The sequence below is a fragment of the Bos javanicus genome, chromosome 10, assembly GCF_032452875.1.
Source record: "Bos javanicus breed banteng chromosome 10, ARS-OSU_banteng_1.0, whole genome shotgun sequence".
Lineage (NCBI taxonomy): Eukaryota > Metazoa > Chordata > Mammalia > Artiodactyla > Bovidae > Bos > Bos javanicus.
This window is the reverse complement of record NC_083877.1, coordinates 87881438-87899713: the sequence shown is the minus strand read 5'-3', so window position 1 is coordinate 87899713 and position 18276 is coordinate 87881438. Positions and strand designations below refer to the sequence as shown.

The following is an 18276-nucleotide window of genomic DNA, read 5'->3' as shown; positions in this document are numbered from 1 at the left end:
GACTGAGCGACTTCACTTCCACTTTTCACTTTCCTGCATTGGAGAAGGAAATGGCAACCCACTCCAGTGTTCTTGCCTGAAGAATCCCAGGGACGGGGGAGCCTGGTGGGCTGCCGTCTATGGGATTGCACAGAGTTGGACACAACTGAAGCGACTTAGCAGCAGCAGCTGCAGCTCTGAACCTCTGAGCCATGGGCCCACACACCACATTCCCCTTTGCTGATTGGAAACTTTTGAAGGTTTAAAGATGGTCAGATAAGGAACCGTTTGAGTATGGAGATAAGAGGTAGGGAGACCTGAACTCCTGCCAGCTTTCCTTCAACTTGGAGCTTCTCTGTCCCCTCCCTGTCGCGCCTCTCTGCCTGGCCACCTAGGAAACAAGTGGCCTGCCAGGTGCTGGGTAAGTGCACACTTCAGGCCAGCCTTCGAGGAAGGTGTGAGGACCCTCATTTTATAGACATGCCATCTGAGCTTAGAGATGTTAAATAATGAAGGCCATCCTTGGTATTCCATTCAAGCCCAGGGCAGCCTAGAGCCAGAACTCCTCTGTTGCTCCATGCAGGAAGCCTCTGACTTCTGACACCACAGGACCCAGGAAACCCAGCTTCAGAGCTTGAGCCGGTTCCCCAGCCCTCTCCCCATCTCCCAGTCTCCATGGTCTCCAAGGCTAGTGAGTGAGGCTGTCCCCAGAAGAGGGCACTTTCTAGGCTCGCTGTGCTAGGGACACACTGCAGTGCTGTCCAAGCCATATTTCCAACCAGGGATTCTGGAGCAGGGTTGTTCTTCAGGAGTCTCCCCCCAGCTGCCTCCTACCCCTAAACTTCAGTAAAAAATGATCTGCGACAGCTTACCTCCCTGGGGGCACCATATTGTGAGCCCACAGTTGGTGGATCCGCACTGCAGACTCTAGAGAAGTGTCACAACCTCCCAACTGGCCTCCCATGGGTTCCAGTCTCCGCCCACTCCAGGGCAAGGACTCTGCAGCGGGCATTTCTTTTACATGCCTTTAATATGTCATCTCCTTGCATAGAAACCTCCCTTGGCTCTCCATTGCCTGCAGAATAAAGTCCAGTTTCTTTAGCACAGCAAGCAAAGCCCTCCACCATTCTTCCATCCCAAGAGTAGAGTATCTTAATTTTTAAAAAGGTATTCCAAATACATGGCAAAAAGAAAAAAAATCCAACAGCATGAACAGGCGCTCAGTGAAAAGTCCATCAGCCTCCTTCCCTTCCAGGCCTTCAGTTCCCCTCCGACAAGGGAAGCACTGTTGACAGTTATCTTGTGTGTATTTTCGACAGTATTAGACGCACAAAGAAGCTCAGATTTATAATATATATCTCTTGGGTGTAGATCTTAGGATAAGCCAAAGACAGAAAGGAAGGTCCAGGGCAAGGAAGTGGACTTGGGTCCGTGCCCCGGTCTGAGTCTGGGGGCAGGGGGGTGTCCTCTCCTCCACAGTCAGGGATTAGCTATTAGGTTTTTTTTTGGCTCCTGGGCAAGTGTCTGTGTGTGTGTGTGTGTGTCTGTGTATGTGTGCATGTGCATGCCCTTGGCCCAACCGGTGCACTTAAATCTACGTCACTATGGTGCCAGCCTTGGGGTCCCTATGCCAGCCTCACTGTGGCTTGGGGGGGGGTCTCTGGAAGGAATGCGGGTGTGGAGGAGGGGGCAGTGGCCATGAAGACCAAGTATCCCCTGCAGTGCCCAGCACTCTCCTCTACAGTCGCTTTCCTCTCCCTCTGCCATGCCCCAGGGCAACTCGGTGTAGCTGGCAGAGCGGCTTCCCTAGTGACAGACTGACCAACGGTGGCTAAATAAAACAACGAGGGAGAAACAGTATTGAGTGCAACCTCTGGACCCACAGAGGGCTGGGCTTTGTCGTCTGCTATTTCCTTTAGTACGGAGGCTTTGAGACTGCTTGTTGTAATCTCCTTCGACAGGAAAATACCCACAGTAGGCACTATTATCCTCCCCTTTTACAGACACGGCAACCAGGTCACAGAGCAGCGAGTAACCTCCGCCGGCCTGCCCTCACTGCCCCTCTCACTTCTGAAGGTTGTTCACACGCTCCCCAGGCCCCCGGCCCCCACACCTCCCTCTCTACCAGGGCACACCCTTCCAGGGAGGCCTGGGTTTTCCCTGCAAGGAGGAGCCAGCTTGTGAAATCCGGAACCATGGGCAGTGGTTCAGAAACCGCAGCTCCAGGCAGGAGGTCCGGACTGCCTTGAGAACAGGTCTGGGGCGCTGAGGGTGCTGGGGGCCCATGCTGGCGGCCAGCACCCAGGGAGAGGCAGCTCTGGAATGCCGGGCCATGTGAACACAGAGGAATTAGCTCTGCGCCCCTGGGTCTCAGCCCAGACAGTCACGTGACCCCCTCCTACAAATGTGCAACCCGCACCCTCCCCCCGTCACCCAGCCCCAGCCATCACCACCGTTTGCCTAGAGTGTAGGCAACTGATTCTTAACTTGGAAAGTTGCCAACATGCCCCTTCCAGTGGGGCGAGGGGACCTAGGGACTAGCGGGGATGGTGGGGGAGAATGCTGGAATTAGGATCGTTTTAGTGGGGGGAGGAGGAGGAGGAGAGACTGCCTGGCTGGGAGCTTCCCAGGGACCAGGGGCCCCAGAGCTGGAGCTGCCTTAGGTTCCCCCCCTTAGCCAGGGGGCTAAAATACCTGGCCAAGCCATCTGCCGGGAGGTGGCTCCTCAGACTGCAGGCTGCTTCCAGCCCCAAAAGGCCTCCATGTTTCCTCGGCGACTGAGTAACACATCCGGAGCTGGGGAAAGGCAGGGTGCCTTAATCCACTCCTACCTGTGCTTGGGGGGCCCCCTCCCCTACAGGGGCAGAAGGGGTCAGCAGGTGGCGGGGGGGCGGGGAGGGCCTCTGAGAGCCTGTGTCTCTTTTTCCTAATCCTGCAATGGTCCAGGTCAAGCCCTTCTCCCTGGGAACCAGCTGAGTCAGAGCCTGTGGACACTCCTTATCCCTTCATCTCCTGTCCCACCTGCCAGTGGCTTCTTCCCAGGGCCCTCTCTCCTCCCCACGCAGGCACAGTGCCTGGAGCAGGGTTCCTGTCTCCTCCCCCCTCTCCACCCCCTCCCCTGCCCCAGGCAGGTGGCAGAGGCCGACAGGACGACGGCCAGGCCATTGCTTCCATTCGCCTCACCTTCCTTGCACCTCCTGCTTCTCCTTCAACACTTAGCAAAAGTCCCTACTTCCCTGAAAACTTATGTTCACCCAACAGGCCCCATCCATCGACATTTGGGTTAAAAACCTGGCTCTGCTGTTAACTTTGGGTACATCCTTTAGTCTCTGAGTCTCAGTGTCCTCCCGGCGGATGGGAACACCTCTCACCGGGCTGCTGGAAGAATTAACGCAGTGTGTGTCAGTTTGTTGCAACACCTTGCCAGTCGGCGGTTGTCATTACCCTTAGCTGTGCTCCGCTGGGGCCCCGCCCATCAATGACAACACTTAGCACCACCACCCCCCTGCATACACACTCTCAGCACAGGGAGGGGATGGCTAAGTGTTATGACCACAGGGCCCCAGGAGCACAGATCTGGATCACTGGGAAAGATGATCCCCCTTCCATAAAGTGGGGCCTGTGAAGGAAGGAGAGAAGGGGGAGGAAGAGGTTGGGGGCAGGAGAGTAAGTTTCCACCACAGAAGGATGAAGAGTTGGCTTGGTTTGGCTGGAATGTGGGAAGAAGTGAGGCAGAACCAGCAGGCAAGACCTCCTGAGCAAAGCTGAGGGGCTTGAGATTAAGCCTGCAGGGCACTAAAGGATGTGTGAGCAGAGGGACACTGTCTGATGTGCCATTTGGAAAGATCTTTCTGGCAGCAGCATGAGGACTAGACTATCTGGAAGGAGAAGCAAGCATAAGAAGCCAGCTAGGAGGCGTCTGCGGTGATCCAGGCAAGAGGTGATGAAGCCAATTCAGGAGGGGCTGTGTGGGGGAGGGACTTGGGGAGGGGTTGGGGGCGTTCTGAGAGCTGTTAGGAGGAGAGCTGGCAGGTGCGTGAGGGCGAGGCGGAGGAAGGAAAGAGGCAAGCTCATCCTCAGCTCAGGTGCCCAGGAAATGCCACCGGTGTAGGGGAAGCAGTCTGGTCAATTTGGGACACTGGCCTGAGGTGCCATGGGCAAGCTCGGGGCGATGGCAGGTGAACCTGTGGCCCTCCGCTCTGCAGACAGGTCTGGACAGGAACTGAAAGGCGACGTCTGCCTTGTGGGTGGTCGTCAGAGCTGTGAGTTTAGGTGAGGTCCCTGAGCAGAAAAATGAGAAGACAGCGGAATGCCGGGAGCACTCACCTTGCAGGGTTGGAGGAGGTGGGCCTGAGAGGAGAAGGGCAGCAGGAGGAAAGGGAGGACAATCACAGGAGGTCGAGTCCCGCCTGCCAAAGCAGATGCCGTGGGATGGGGCCCCAGGTGCTGCGCCGAGATGGAGGAAAGTGAAAGAAGAAAGTGAAGTCGCTCAGTCGCGTCTGACTCTTTGCAACTCCATGGACTGTAGCCTAGCAGGCTCCTCTGTCCATGGAATTTTCCAGGCAAGAATACTGGAGTAGGTTGCCATTTCCTTCTCCAGGGGTTCCCCACCCAGAGATCGAACCCAGGTCTGCATTGCAGGCAGATGTTTTACCATCTGAGCCACCAGGGAAGTCCCAAGATGGAGGAAGGTAGGGCCCAAATGGTGTCTGTTGAACTTGGCAGCACGGAGGTCCCTGGAGACCCTGGCCAGAGAGGTTTGTGACGAGCTGGGACGCAGTGTACTGGGGGGAAGGCAGAAGGCACAGCTGGTCCCAGGGTCCTCGCTCTGGAGGGAAGGAGCGAACCTGGCAGCCAGGGGGCAGGGGACAGGAGTCTCTCTGATGCAAGTTGAGAGAGATGTAAGCATGTTTACAGGGAAAGGGTCAGAAGCAAAGGTTGAATATACAAGAAGGGGGATGGGTATGAATGAGTGACAGGCTGGAAGAGGGGAGAAGACAGCAGGAGAGGCTGTAGAGGCTACTGGAAAGTCAGATTAATAGTAACTTAAGTGCTTACTGTGTGCCGGGCACCATAATGGGCCCTTTCCCAGGTCAGACAGGGCACCTTGTAGGCAGGTATAATAGTAGCTTGTACTGGAGTCAGAGCCCCCCTTGGAACCAGACCCCAGTCTCTTTGCTCTACTGAGTCACCATGGGACCTCCTGAACGTTCCTCCTGAGACAGACTGGGACCTGGGACCCTTTGCTGCAGAGCTGCAATACCTGCCCCTGGACACACCTCTCCTTGAGCAACAAAATGCGAAGAAGCTAATATGAGATTAAAAATAACTGCATGCATGTGCAGTTGGGGCAGATTCTGGACTCAAAAGATATAGAGAGACCATAAAGCCGAACTGCCACTTTTGAAGATCTTGGAGCAAAAGCAGGGAGTCAGGAGCAAAAGTAGGCTACTAGGCATGCCCCCTGCACACAGCAACCTAAGGGGTGGGCAACCCACCTAAGCCACCCCTCTGGCTCAACCCCTGGACAACCCCTACCCTCATTGCATATAAGGAACCAACTTGTCCCCCTCGGGGACAGAGCCAGCAAGGGAACCTGTCGTTTGTTCTCGCTCCCCCTGCTGTAGCAGGGGCAACCGATAAAGCCTTGCCTGAACTTGTCTGGCCTCTAGTCCATTTCTGTTGATTGGGGAAGGCCACGAAACCCTGGCTGGTTACACTCTCAGAGCCTTCATCTCTTCCCAGGCCAAAGGGGTGTGTGATGCCCACCTGCCAAGCTATGGGGAGGATGAGGTCCCGTGTGTAAGTGGACATGCCCAGAGCAATGTCAGGCACCCAGGTGATGCTTGTTATACAGAAGCTACCTCCACCACTTCTACAAATGTTGGAGCAGTGGCCAGGCACTGTTCTAGAATGAAACTGTTAACCCCTGGAGCCTCAGGGAAGGGCCTAGATGGTTAACTGTTCGGCAGATGAGGAAAGAGGGTGTCTCCAGCAAGGATTAGGAACTAAATGAAGGAGGAGGTGCTAGGATGCATTAGTCAGAAGAAAGTAGAGCCTTTGCTCTGTAACTTGGGCTCTCAGATAGCCGCACCCCAGCTAAGACGGCACGCCATGGGCCGAGTTCTCCAGAGCCCTAGTTACACGTGGATGTGACTTGGAAGATGAGGGTGTAGGGTCCTGAACACCCGAGGACCGCCCACTGGGACAACCAGGCTGGTGGGCAGTTTACTTCCCAAGGTCTGTCCTCTTGGGGCCCTTGAAATCCCACTTGGGATTTCCCGGTAAAGGGAGAGTTTGTTCTAGGGAGAGTGTGGGTTCTGGGCAGGACAGGTTTCATAAGCATGGACCTGGGCAGTCACACTGGGCACCATGTTTGAAAGGGATAGTTTAATGCTTTTGCTGTCTTGAAATTCTTCGTAATTTTGAACAAGGAACCCTGCATTTTCTTTTCGGCTTGAGCCCTGCAAGTTACATAGCCTGTTACATTTCTAAGGTCAAGGGTGATTGAATGTCCCCTAGCCCATAACGGATGTGGCAGGGCCCACGCTGGCCCCTGGCCCTGGACGTGATGGGCTCAGAGAGGGATGAGGGAGGCAGTGTGGGGCTCTGCCCTTCCAGAGGCCCAGAGCAGGAGTGAGTCCTGTGGTATTGAGTGCAGCAGGCTGGACAAGAGTCAGACAACAGGGCTTGTGTCCTCACTAGGCAGCTGTGTGCTCTTTGGTGGGCTCTGGACTTCTCTGAGCCTGTTTTCCCATCCGCAGACTGGGTCCAGAGTGACCACATGACAGGCGCTCTGAGGGTTAAATGAGGAAACGGGCAGAGAGTGCCTGGTACGTAGTAGGTGCACAGCGGGTATTTGCTGGTGGGTGCCTCTTGGGCCCAGAAGGCTGTTGCTTTGTGAATAGTATGCTCCTACTCTAGGAGACGATGGGAGAGAAGGCACCAAGTCCCTGCCCTACCCTGGAGGGGACACAGGGGGCTGAGTACCATCCTGGGAACTGTCTTCCAGGAAATGGGCTGCCAGGTCCCCCTCCAGAGGGGCCACCATCCTTGGGCACTTGACTGCCAAAGTGAGCAGTTGTTCAGTCACTGAGCTGAGCCTGACTCTTTATGACCCATGGACTGTAACCCGCCAGGCTCCTCTGTCCATGGAATCCTCCAGGTAAGAATAATACTAGAATGGGTTGCTGTTTCCTTCTCCAGGGGATCTTCCTGGACCAGGGATTGAACCCGCATCTCCTGCACAGGCAGATTCTTTACCACTGAGCCATCAGGGAATCCAGGAGAACAAATGCAAGGCCCGGCCCAGGGGTGGCAATTCCAGACTCGCCCTGGGGCCCTGAGCATTCCTACCCCTCATTCACATAACGGTCTCACATCGTAGTTTCCCCAGATCCCCTCCTGCTAGAGCTGTTCTCCCTGTGACAGTGCATGGCCCTTCTCTCTGGAAGGCCTCCCCCTCCAGGGGATAGAGCTGTGGGCTGAGATCTCCTGCTCCTCCTCCTCAACACCCTCTTGTTCCCTCCCCTACCCCCTTTCTGATCCTTGACTTACTCTGAGCTGGATTAAGACTTCCAGCTTCCCTCAGAGCTGAGAGGTTAGGGTGCACCCCCCATCGCACCCACTCACAAACAAAGTCAAAATAAAAACCACCCTAAACCTGAAAATCAGTGTGACAAAGTCTAACCAAGCTCTGATTTTTTTTCCGGGACAACTACTGCCTTGCTATTTTTGAAATACTAAGAATTAGCTTAAAAAAAAAAAGCCAAACCAAACACTTTGTTGATGCCCTTTTGCTGCCAGTGCCCTAAGCACATGCTTAATCTGCCTGTTAGGTAACTTGGCCTCGCCTGCCCCCGCCCCTGTGCCAGAGCGGCACAGAGGCCTGGCCTGCAATACGGGGCATTGGGCCACTCTGCCCGGAGCCTTCCCCCAGGGAGAGGGAAGCCCTGGGCCAATCAGCCCCTCCTGAAGAGGTGATGTCAGGAAAGCCCAGAAGGTTCCACTCCACCCCTGCCATGGGCGCACCCTGTCCTCCCGAACGGAGCAGCCAGGGCCAGCCCTGGGCCCCCTTCCAGTCCTCCAGCTGGCCAGGGACGGCCAGGCTGCATTAGTGGCCAGGCCTGCCGCCCTGCACTCCACACCTGTGGGCAGGTCTCCCTGCCCTAGCGCCTCCCCTTCCTGCTGTGGGAGAGGGAACTTCTGAGACAGGCTTTTCCAGATCCTGCTTATAAACCCCGGTTAAAAATAATCTCTGCGTGTCTGAGCAGGAGAGGGTAGGGAGGTGAGGTGGTGGGAGACGGAGAAGGCAGGCAGAAGGCTGCAGACCAGCAGGAAGACCAAGCCTCCTAGCTGATATCCAGCCTCCTAGAAAATTCCAAGTGGGAGGACCTTTCAGAGCACTTCATTTTGCAGAGATAATACAGGCCCAGAAAGGGGGCAGGTCATTTCCATAATTGTCAGGGGAACAGAGCCCTCTGGGCCTGGCCCTAGCTCCTCCCTTTGCTCTGAGTAAAGCGTGAGGCACTTCCCGATGGCTCAGCAAGTCTAGAATACGCCTGCAATGCAGGAGAAGCCGGCTCCATCCCTGGGTTGGGAAGATCTCCTTGAGGAGGAAATGGCAGCCCACTCCAGTATTCTTGCCCGGAAAATCCCATGGACAGAGGAGTCCCTGGGTTCGCAAAGAATCGGACCCACTGAGCACGTATGCACAAGGCCTGAGGACTGCCCCCCGCCTCCGGGGCACACCTTCCCTGAACACCCCCTGATAAAGCCAGAAAGCGCCCCCACCCACATCCCCAGCATGCGCACTGCTGCCCACTCTCCTGCTCAGCTCTTTTCCTCCCCTGCCTCCAGCACCTATCCAGCTTGTTCCCCTTTTACCTCCTCAAGGAAAGGGACATTTATTACTGTGTCTGGCATGGTGCATATGAAGCCATGTATCCCTCTTGATAATAAACCAAAGCTGGAGGTCAGATGTTTTCTGGAGGACATTTTGTATTCCAGGGAAGAGAAGGAAAGGGTTGGTGAATTCTGAGCAGTTTACGCATGCAAGGCATTTCCCTTACGTGTGACTTCCAAGCAAGGCTTAGGGCAGAGCTGCAAAGGATAATCCATCTGAGAGGTGAGCCCTGGAGCCAGAGGGCTTTAAGGCACTGGCTTAAGTTCACAGAGGAGCAGTGCTCAGTTGAAACCTGTCTCCCACCCACTCCTTTGCCTCCACAGCACTGCAGCCTCCTAGCCCAGCTCTAAGGATGTGGTCTGCTGCAGCAAGCACTCTCTGGGCATGATGTGACTACACTCTCGCAGCACCCACCAGAGAGCTACTGCTGCCACCTCCTTTTACAGTGGAGGAAACGGAGACACCGTGAAGTTAAGGGACGGCCATCCCCCAGTAGACAGAGGAGCTAGAATTTGAGGCTAGGGACACTTGGCTTCTTGCAGGCCCGTGCTTTTAATCGGACACAATCTGAGCCCTTCCCAATACTTTCAGCCCCTCATCACCTTGGCCTGGGAGGTGTGGGTTTCAGGCTGGCCTCCTGGAATCTTCTCCTGGCTGTGGGTTCTCATTCTGCAGCCATTCTGGTTAAAGGCTCAGGGAAGGAAGGGGCTGAGAGTGGAGTTTGAGATTTGTGTCTCACCCTTTTTTTTAGAGTTTTAGTTTTGTACCTGCTGTTCTGGGGGGTGAAGTTTGTCTCCTTCTTCAGGAGGGGCTTCCCTCCAGAAACGTCCATGAAATACACAAATGTGGATTCTTGGAAAGAGTTCCTTCAGGCTCTGGGATTAGACCGAGGGGCAAGCGTTTCTTCTGTACCAGTGTTCTCACTCTGAGCCTTGAATTTCTTTTAAGTAGAGAGAATAGTGCCTGCTTCGAAGAAGGCTAAAGCGGGTCAAATGAGATGATAGATTATTGTAAACAGTGAAGTCATTTATGGTCAGTTTTAACGCATTGATCCTCTTACCTTCCTAAAAGAAGAAGTCAGTTTGAGGGACAGTGAAAGTGGCTGGGGTAGTGACAAGCTGGGCAGACGGGCTGTTGATAAAGTGAATTTTGTCCCAGAGCCCTGAGACCTCTGAGCTACAGGGGAGAGGCTGCAGATGGTTCAAGATTTGCTTTGCCTGTGCCCTATCCCCCGGGGCCCTGGTGGATCAAGAAGCTGGCTTTGCCTGGGCTGCCTTAGGAAGCTGCATTTTCTTACAAGGCCCAGCCTGGAGTGCACCCTTCGCCCTTCCAGAGCACAGGGCCTCCGTGCTCACTGTCAGACAACAGCAGTGACATTCTCCCAGCTGATTCCACCCCAGGGTCCCCCAGAGGGGAGGGGCTTCTGGCCTGTCTGAAAGGTTGACGGGTTGCAATTGACAGGAGCTCTTGTTCCCAATCTGCCCAGGTGGCTGCGGGGAGTTTAGAGGCTGGGGGAAGACGTGAGGAACCCTCACCTAAATGGAGCCAGGCGACCACGGCACCAGGAAGAGAGAGCTGCTGCAGGTGAATGTGGTCTCACTGGCTTATGTAACCATTCCCCTTGGCCCCCACGGAACATACATAAACAATAACTTGGAATAGCTATCGATCTGGTTGAGGCAGGTCATCAAAACCTGGAACTGTCCCTGCCAAACAGGAACATCCTGCCCTCTCAGCTGAGCAGACGCCTGGCTTATGGGGGGAGGAATGAGTGATGTAATCAGGCTCTTGAAGCCAGGAAGCATGGATTGTCCTTGCTGTGTTGGGTCATCTTCTCAATTATCACTTATTCAGCATTTAAAATGTGGCCGTAGTCTATGGCCATACCACCCTGAATGCGTCTGATCTCGTCTGATCTCAGAAGCTAGGCAGGGTCAGGCCTGGTTAATACTTGGATGGGAGAATGTGGTCATAAATAATCAAAAGTCCATGTTGATAGGCTTACAATGTCTCGGGGAAGAGTTCCAGAAACGTAAAATTTGGTAATAGAGGGGCAACCGCTTTAGCTTGGGTAGTTTGGCTTGGGTTTTGATGAGCAGATAGGAGTTCACCGAGCAGGGAAGGGAAAAATCCCGAGTCTTACTTGTCCGCTGGTTTAAGATGAAAAAACAGCCCTGTGCAGAATACATGAGTGCTGGGAGGTACACCGAGGTGGCAGGGAAGTGTGACTCAGGGATGAGGCTGTTCTGGGTCTGATGGTAGATCTTCCGGATATTGCAATTTTGGCTTCGGCCCCCCTGGTCAGGCCTCCAGCCCTTCTCTGGGCTCTGCTGAAAGAAAACTTGGCCTAAAGCAAATTTCTCTCTCTGAGTGGGCCAACCAGTGCCTTGATAATTAGCAGCACAGAGGTCAAGGGAGGACTTTTATTGGTGCCCTGGAGAATAAAAATACACAGATGGGAGGCCCTCCCCATCTCCCTACCCTCTGCCATCTTCCCCACCTGCCCTGGCCGCAGCCACCAGGCAACTTCATCTCTCTTAACCTGTTCTTGCTTGGTCTTGAAATAGCTTGGCTGAATCCTTGACATGCCCTTTTCTAGGCCTCTCACTTGACTAATGATGGCCATTTCCAGTTATTCCTTAGGTCCTGGCATTGCACACACAGCCTGACTAGCCTGCAGCCCCATAAGAACTCTACAGGTAAGTCCTCTTGAATGGCAAAAGCCCACAATCCCAAACCAGCTACAAAAACTGACCACAGGCAGTCACTTCCCCGGCATCCACGCTCACCATTTTCAGGACCAGGTGGATCAACTGCAGGGCAGAGCTTGTGGAGTAGGCACACCTGAGCTGTTTGTGAACATGGGCCCCTCATCACTTAAACATCAGGGAATGCAAACCATGCACGGCCTCGGTCTCAGCTAAATTAATTTGCATCTGCCTTTAGACGAGTCACAAATGTGTCTGATTATCATGTAGTGTCTCTTTTCAAGTTAGAGTTTCCCCATGTGGCAAGTGAGAATGGTGCTTCGTCACCTATTTTATCGAAGCAAAAATCAAGACATTAAAGATGGATTTGCTCACAATTCCTTTATTTAGCAGACACCTATGGAGCACCTACTCTCAGCCATTGTCTCTGCAAACACAGAGCATTCAGGAGGAAGCAATACAAAGGGCCTGTCTTCAGGAAGCTTGCATTCTGGTGTGGCAGACCAACAACAAATAAATACTTCAAAATGTGTCAGTACATGTCATATACTATTTAGGTGGATAAGGTAGGGAAGGGGAGAGTGGTTGACAGGATGGGGAGAGCGTTGTTTTATACAGTTGGTTCTGGAAGGTGACGTCAGAGAAGAGATCTGATATATACACGAGGCTAGGGTGTTCCATGCTGTGTGTCAACGTCATAACCACACTTGCACTGCCCTCATTCTTTTATCTCTCTGCTGCTGGCTCCCTTCAGTGAGGCAGGGACTCTTTGATAAAAAGGATGACAACTACTCATCTTTGGGTCTTCAGTTCTGAATGTGACCCAAGGGCTGTTTGCATGTTTCCACCTCCCCCTCCCAGAAGGGCTCGTGAAATACTCCAGGCTCAGTCCAGGAACAGTGCCTGGAATAGAGAAAGTTTCTGAACGACTGCGCTGCAGATAGAATGCATGATTAGAAGCCCGCAGTGGGTGGGGCGAGGTACGGGCCTGGGGGACGGAAGCACAGGCTAGGAGGGAGGCAGGAGTGATCTCTAATTTCACTTCCTGGCAGTTGATCCAGTGGTTTCATGTTGGTCTTCTACAGAAAACCAATTGCAAACATCTGGGGATGACAGAGGATGAGATGGTTGGGTGGCCTCACCAACTCAATGGACATGAGTTTGCGTAAACTCGGAGAGTTGGTGATGGACAGGGGGACCTGGTGTGTTGCAGTCCATGGGGTCGCAAAAAGTTGGACATGACTGAGCTACTGAACTGAATAGTGCTAGTTACTATTTACTAATAGTGTAGTATTTACTAGTAGGACTACTAGTACTATTTACTAGTAGTGTGCTAGTTACTGTTCTAAGCACTTTATATACATTAATGCATTTACTCCTCATAAAAGCCCTGTGGGATGGATGCTGTTTTATAGGTCAAGATTCTAAAGCACAGAGAGGTTAAGTGATTTGGCTAAGGTCACACAGCTAATAATTGGTAGAGCCAGAATGTAAACCCAATGTTCTTATTCTTTTTTTTTTCCAATGTTCTTATTCTTACCCCATTGTTTCACACCCCATACCCTCACCTCAGAGACTGGTTTCCTAGATCTTTAACTGAGACATTTGTGCTCTCAGTCTCTGGGATGAGCTAGAAGGTTTTTGAGACTCAGCTTCCACGAAGGTAATAGTTAAGCAAAGGTTTCAGAAAAAAAAATTAAGTATTTAATTACAAGTAATTTAAGACATTTTTATACTGTAATGATGACAGATATAAAACCCAAAGCCAAGTGAATTTTTAAGATAAAAAAGGAGAGAGCTTTCCAGGAAATGCCTGGATGGGGAGTTGATGGGGAGCTGCAGGGTTTCTGTCCCCACACTCTTCTCTCAGCTCCTAGCCGGGGTGAACTGCTCTTGTCTGTGCCTCTCTACCCTCCATCCTGGCACAAGACGTACACAACTGCATACACACACACAGGGTATCCCCAACCACTGTGACTGTCTGGGTAGAAGGGATCGCGGGCCATGGCAGGTGGAGTTGCCGTGTCCCTTTCTGATTCTCCTTCTGTGGGCCCAGGCAGTTGAGCCAAGAGGACTGGCAGGGAGGCGGCGGGGCCTTGGTTCTCTGTGGGAGCTTGCATAAGGCTCAGACTTTCTGACCTGTGCCCGAGGGGCGGTGTGAGGCCGATCTTCCTGTAACACCACCGAGAGTGCCACCCAGGAGGGAGCAGGCAGGAATCTCCCGGTCCTCTGCACCTGAGCTGGAGTCCAGTTCACAGGGCCCAGGCCTTGATGTTCCCTCCTTCAGGCTGAGAGGCGTGTTCCCTGGCCCACATTCTCGGCGTGTCTGTGTGTGTCAAAGCCATGGGCTGCAGAAAGGGTCCCTCTGGGGAGAGACAGGGCCCACGGGAGTTTTAAAAGGCCGAGCAACATGGATGAAAGCGGCCACTTCCACCCACGATTGATGACAAGGAGCTGAGGTGCCTCACAGAGGAGGACAGGCCCAGGAATTAATGTGCCGGCGTCTTCATTGACAAAGCAAAAATAAAAGCAAACACGCCTGCCAAGGGGGTGAGTCATGCAGGGAGACAGCAGTGGTGGAAGGAAAAGGCCAAGGATGTGTGAGTGTCTGCGGGTGGGAGGAGGGGGAGGAAGGGCTTGGGCAGGGAGAGCTGAGAGGGAGAGAGAAGGAACAGGATCCTTGGTGAGGAAATGCATGAGTGAGAGAGAAAGAAACGGGAGCGGGTGTGTGCGAGAGGGGTGAGGAGAGATGTGCTGTGACTGACAGGAGGTAGGCAGGCAGGGGTGGGGGGCGATGGGCCCCCCACATGCCACCTTCGGCCACAGCGGCTTCTGGAAAGCCCTGCCGTTTGGAGTGAGTGAGGGACGTGTGCGGAGAGGTGAGATTTCATTACCTTTCCCTTTGTGTGATATTTTCATGTTAGAAATCTAAGACTGGAGCTATAAATAATCCAGTCACAGCTGCAGCATCCTGGAGATTTATGGTGCATGCCAATGCCAGCCAGCTTTGGGCTGAAGGCGGGGGGGTGGCTTTACTGAAGCCAAGATGAAAGGCTGGTTCTCCAGCGCTCAGCAGCCCTCCTCACCCGGTCCTGCCCCCCGACCTAGTCAAGCCCTCCCTCCTGACCCACCAGAGACCCCCGGGCAGAGAGGAGCTCATGAAGGCTTAGCCCTGCTCGTCCGTCCTGGGCAGCCTGGAGCCAGGCAGGAGCCCCGAATGGGCAGCTTGGGAAGGGTGGGGAGACAGGGAAGGGCGGGGGGACAGGGTGGGCAGAGGTGCGTGCCCTGCCCTGGGCTTCCACTGTGTCGGCTACCTCAGACAAAGGGCAGGCTGGTGGTCCCCGGTGGGGTCGACAGGTGGCCCAGACACAGATGGGCTTGGGCCTGGTGGGGTCCAATGGTTCCCAATCCTTGTTCTCCTCTACGAAATGGGGCCTTTTTCTCTGAGTCTCAGCAAAGACTGCCCAGCTGTGCTCCATGCAGGACTCCGTGGGGACTGGGGAGTCTCTATGTCCTGGGACAGGGTGGGGGTTTCCTATTGACCTAAACTTGGGGGCTTCTGGGTGGAATGGTGACACCAGCGGGCAGAGGCAGCCAGTGTGTCTTGGGCCGTGAGAGGGCAGGGCAGGTCTCCCCGGACCAGCTCCGGGGCCCTGCCTCCAGTCCAGCCGTGAGGGCAGATGGAGGAGGTGAGGGGAGACGTTTGGGAGGCCAGCCATGGGCTCGTCCTCCGGGCCCCTGGGGCTGGAGGAAGAGGAGGAAGGTAGGGGTCTCAGGGAGGGAGGAGCTGATTCAAGGTACCCTCGAGACAGGCCAGTGCCTCCCTGCATCTTCCCACCAGAGCGCTTAACCCGCTGTATCCACCACAAGCCCGAGGGGAGGCTTTCTGAGGGCAGGAACATGCACGTGGGCTCTGACGGCAGCCCGGTGACAGCATGGGCCCTGGTGCGGGGCATCAATCCTGCTGACCGGTCAGACTCAGTGATGGTGTGTGCACAGCCCCTGTGGACCAGAGCCCCGGGAGGGGGTGTGTGCAGAGGGAGAGACCAGAGCCCCGTGGGTCTCCAGACCCCTCTTGGTCCCTCTGGCCAGTCCTCAGGCTGCCGTGTCCAGCCTTCCTGCCGGCTCTGTGGCCTAGTTACCTCAGGCACCAACCTGTCACTTTGGAGGTTTCCGCTTTGCTTTTCTTGTAATTCCCTGAGCAAATATTGAACATCCAGAGAGACACCCAAATCCTGGGTGGGGCTGGGGTGGTCACACAGCTGGCTACTTCTTAAGGGCAGTTCGGTCAAGATAAACTCACCTCAGCTGCAGGCTTCTGGAAGAGGGAGGCTCCTGAGGGGTGAGTGGGCAGGGAAGCAGCTTTCCCTTTAAGGATGAGGCTTCCTCCTGGGAGGAAATGTTTGCCGCAGGACCGTTGACTTCAGGGCAGCCACACAGGGTTGTGACAGGGTCTTGGCTTGGGGCCAGGGCAGTCTGTCCTTCTTTAGCCTCCAAAGGCAAACCACATCTGTGAATGGGATACACACAGGAGGATTCACTTTCCTGGGGTGTCCTGGAGGCAACTCTGCTGAAAACACAGATGACCTCAGAGCAAGCTTGCCTAACATGGCAAAGCCATGACGTTCAGAAGGGGAACTGGGAGCCTCTGAGGGCCTCCCTGAGGTGTGGCTTAGATGCCACCTCCTCTGGTCATTCCTGGTGCTCCTGTCAAAGTACCACTCACCACCACATGCATCAGCACTCTGTCCTCTCAGGGTTCTTACTGTGAGCCCCTGAAATGGACTCTGACACTTCTAAGCACAGGAAAGATTTGTTGGAAGGATCTAGGGATGCGCGCAACATCAGCAGGAGGTCCAGCTCAAAAAGAGGCGGGAGGAGCAGGATCTAGGTGATGCTAGGTAGTGAGCAGAGACATTGCTTTACCAACAAAGGTCCATCTAGTCAAAGCTATGGTTTTTCCAGTGGTCATGTATGGATGTGAAAGTTGGACCATAAAGAAAGCTGAGCGCCGAAGAATTGATGCTTTTAAACTATGGTGTTGGAGAAGACTCTTGAGAGTCCCTTGGACTGCAAGGAGATCCAACCAGTCAATCCTAAAGGAAATCAGTCCTGAATATTCATTGCAAGGACTGATGCTGAAGCTGAAGCTCCAGTACTTTGGCCACCTGATTCGAAGAACTGACTCATTGGAAAAGATCCTAATGCTGGGAAAGATCAAAGGCGGGAGGAGAAGGGGATAACAGAGGATGAGATGGTTGGATGGCATCACTGACTCAATGGACATGAGTTTGAGTAGGCTCCAGGAGTTGGTGATGGACAAGGAGGCCTGGCGTGCTGCAGTCCATGGAGTCACAAAGAGTCGGACATGACTGAGCGACTGAACTGAACTGAGGTAGTGAACGTCGTTGCCAAGGTCACACTGCAGGGCAGTTTGCTTAGCATGCCTTTGCTGGCACCACCCTTCTGCCATTCATGGTGTGATGATGGCTAATTTTATGTCCCAACCTCCCTGGGTTACGGGATGCCCTGATATTTGGTCAGACATAATTCTGGGTGTTTCTAGATTAGATTAGCACTTGAATCTCTAGACTGAATAAAGCAGGTCGTCCTTCCTAATGTGGGTGGTCTTCACCCAATCAGGTGAGGGCCCAAATAGAACAAAAAGGTGGAGGAAGGAAGAATTGTCTCTCTCTGCCTGACCGCTTGAGCAGAGACCTCGATCTTCTCCTGACCTTGGAATGGGGCTTAAACTATCAGCTCATAAACACCTCTCAGGAAGGGAAATTCCCGTCCTCGGCCCCTAAATAGGAAAGGAACATTCTGGAAGGCTTTGTCAGTTTGCTCATCTAGAGCTCCATCTTTCTATCCTTCCCCGCTGACTCTGAAACCCAGGAGGCTGACCTGTGTGGGCAACATGAGCTGAAGTCTCATGCCTTCTGGCTTCTGGTTGGGTCTGTCCAATGGGAGTGCCCACTGGAGGAGTCTAGAGGGTGCGAGGAGAGAGCTTGGGGCATTTGTTCCCCTTGCCACTTTCCTTTGGAGGTATGGCTCTCTCCAGCTTCCAATCATCTCCCTCCTGTCCATCAGGGTCTTAACCATTCTTTTTCGTTTCTTGTGGCACTGCCTACCCTTGGCAAACAGTCCCTTATTGAAAGACTCCCCTGTTGCCCTGTTTGCTGGTAACACCTCTTTCCAGCTGGAACCTCAAATGATACAGGAAGTTGGGAGACTGGGGGGCAATAGAGCCCCAACAAATGCTCACAATATGGTGGTACCGATGCCCAGGGGGGCAGGCAGCCTGATAAGGTGGCAAGAGCATGGACTTGGGAGACAGACCTCCTGGAGTCTGAATTTTCACCCCAGCTCTCACTACCTGTGTGAACTTGGTCAAGTTCCTCAGCTAGGCTGACCCTCCTTTGTTCTTTACCTGGGAAATAAAAGTTAATCTGTATCCCCTGGGTTTGTCATGAGAACTGAATGAGAGATTTATTAAAGCACTTGTCACACAGGGGACCGGTGATGGCCCAAGGGGTCCACCTTGTCTGCCTGCTCCAACTGACCAGTCATGGCTCCTTGAAGCCCTGTGTGGAGAAGAATTCTGACTCCCCATCCTGGCCTGGAGGTGATGGGCACGCTCACGATTGGTGATGGGGGTCATGGTGTGGACCAGAAAGCGGCAGT

At 53.8% G+C, this 18276-nt stretch overlaps 1 long non-coding RNA gene across 1 annotated transcript; it reads left to right on the top strand.

Moving 5' to 3' along the window:
• The first annotated feature begins 2539 nt into the window (after positions 1 to 2539).
• Positions 2540 to 13722, top strand: LOC133255017 (uncharacterized). The gene is made up of 3 exons (XR_009738835.1): positions 2540 to 3919; positions 10371 to 10468; positions 11517 to 13722. It is a non-coding gene; the product is annotated as an uncharacterized LOC133255017 (long non-coding RNA).
• Positions 13723 to 18276: the final 4554 nt, after the last annotated feature.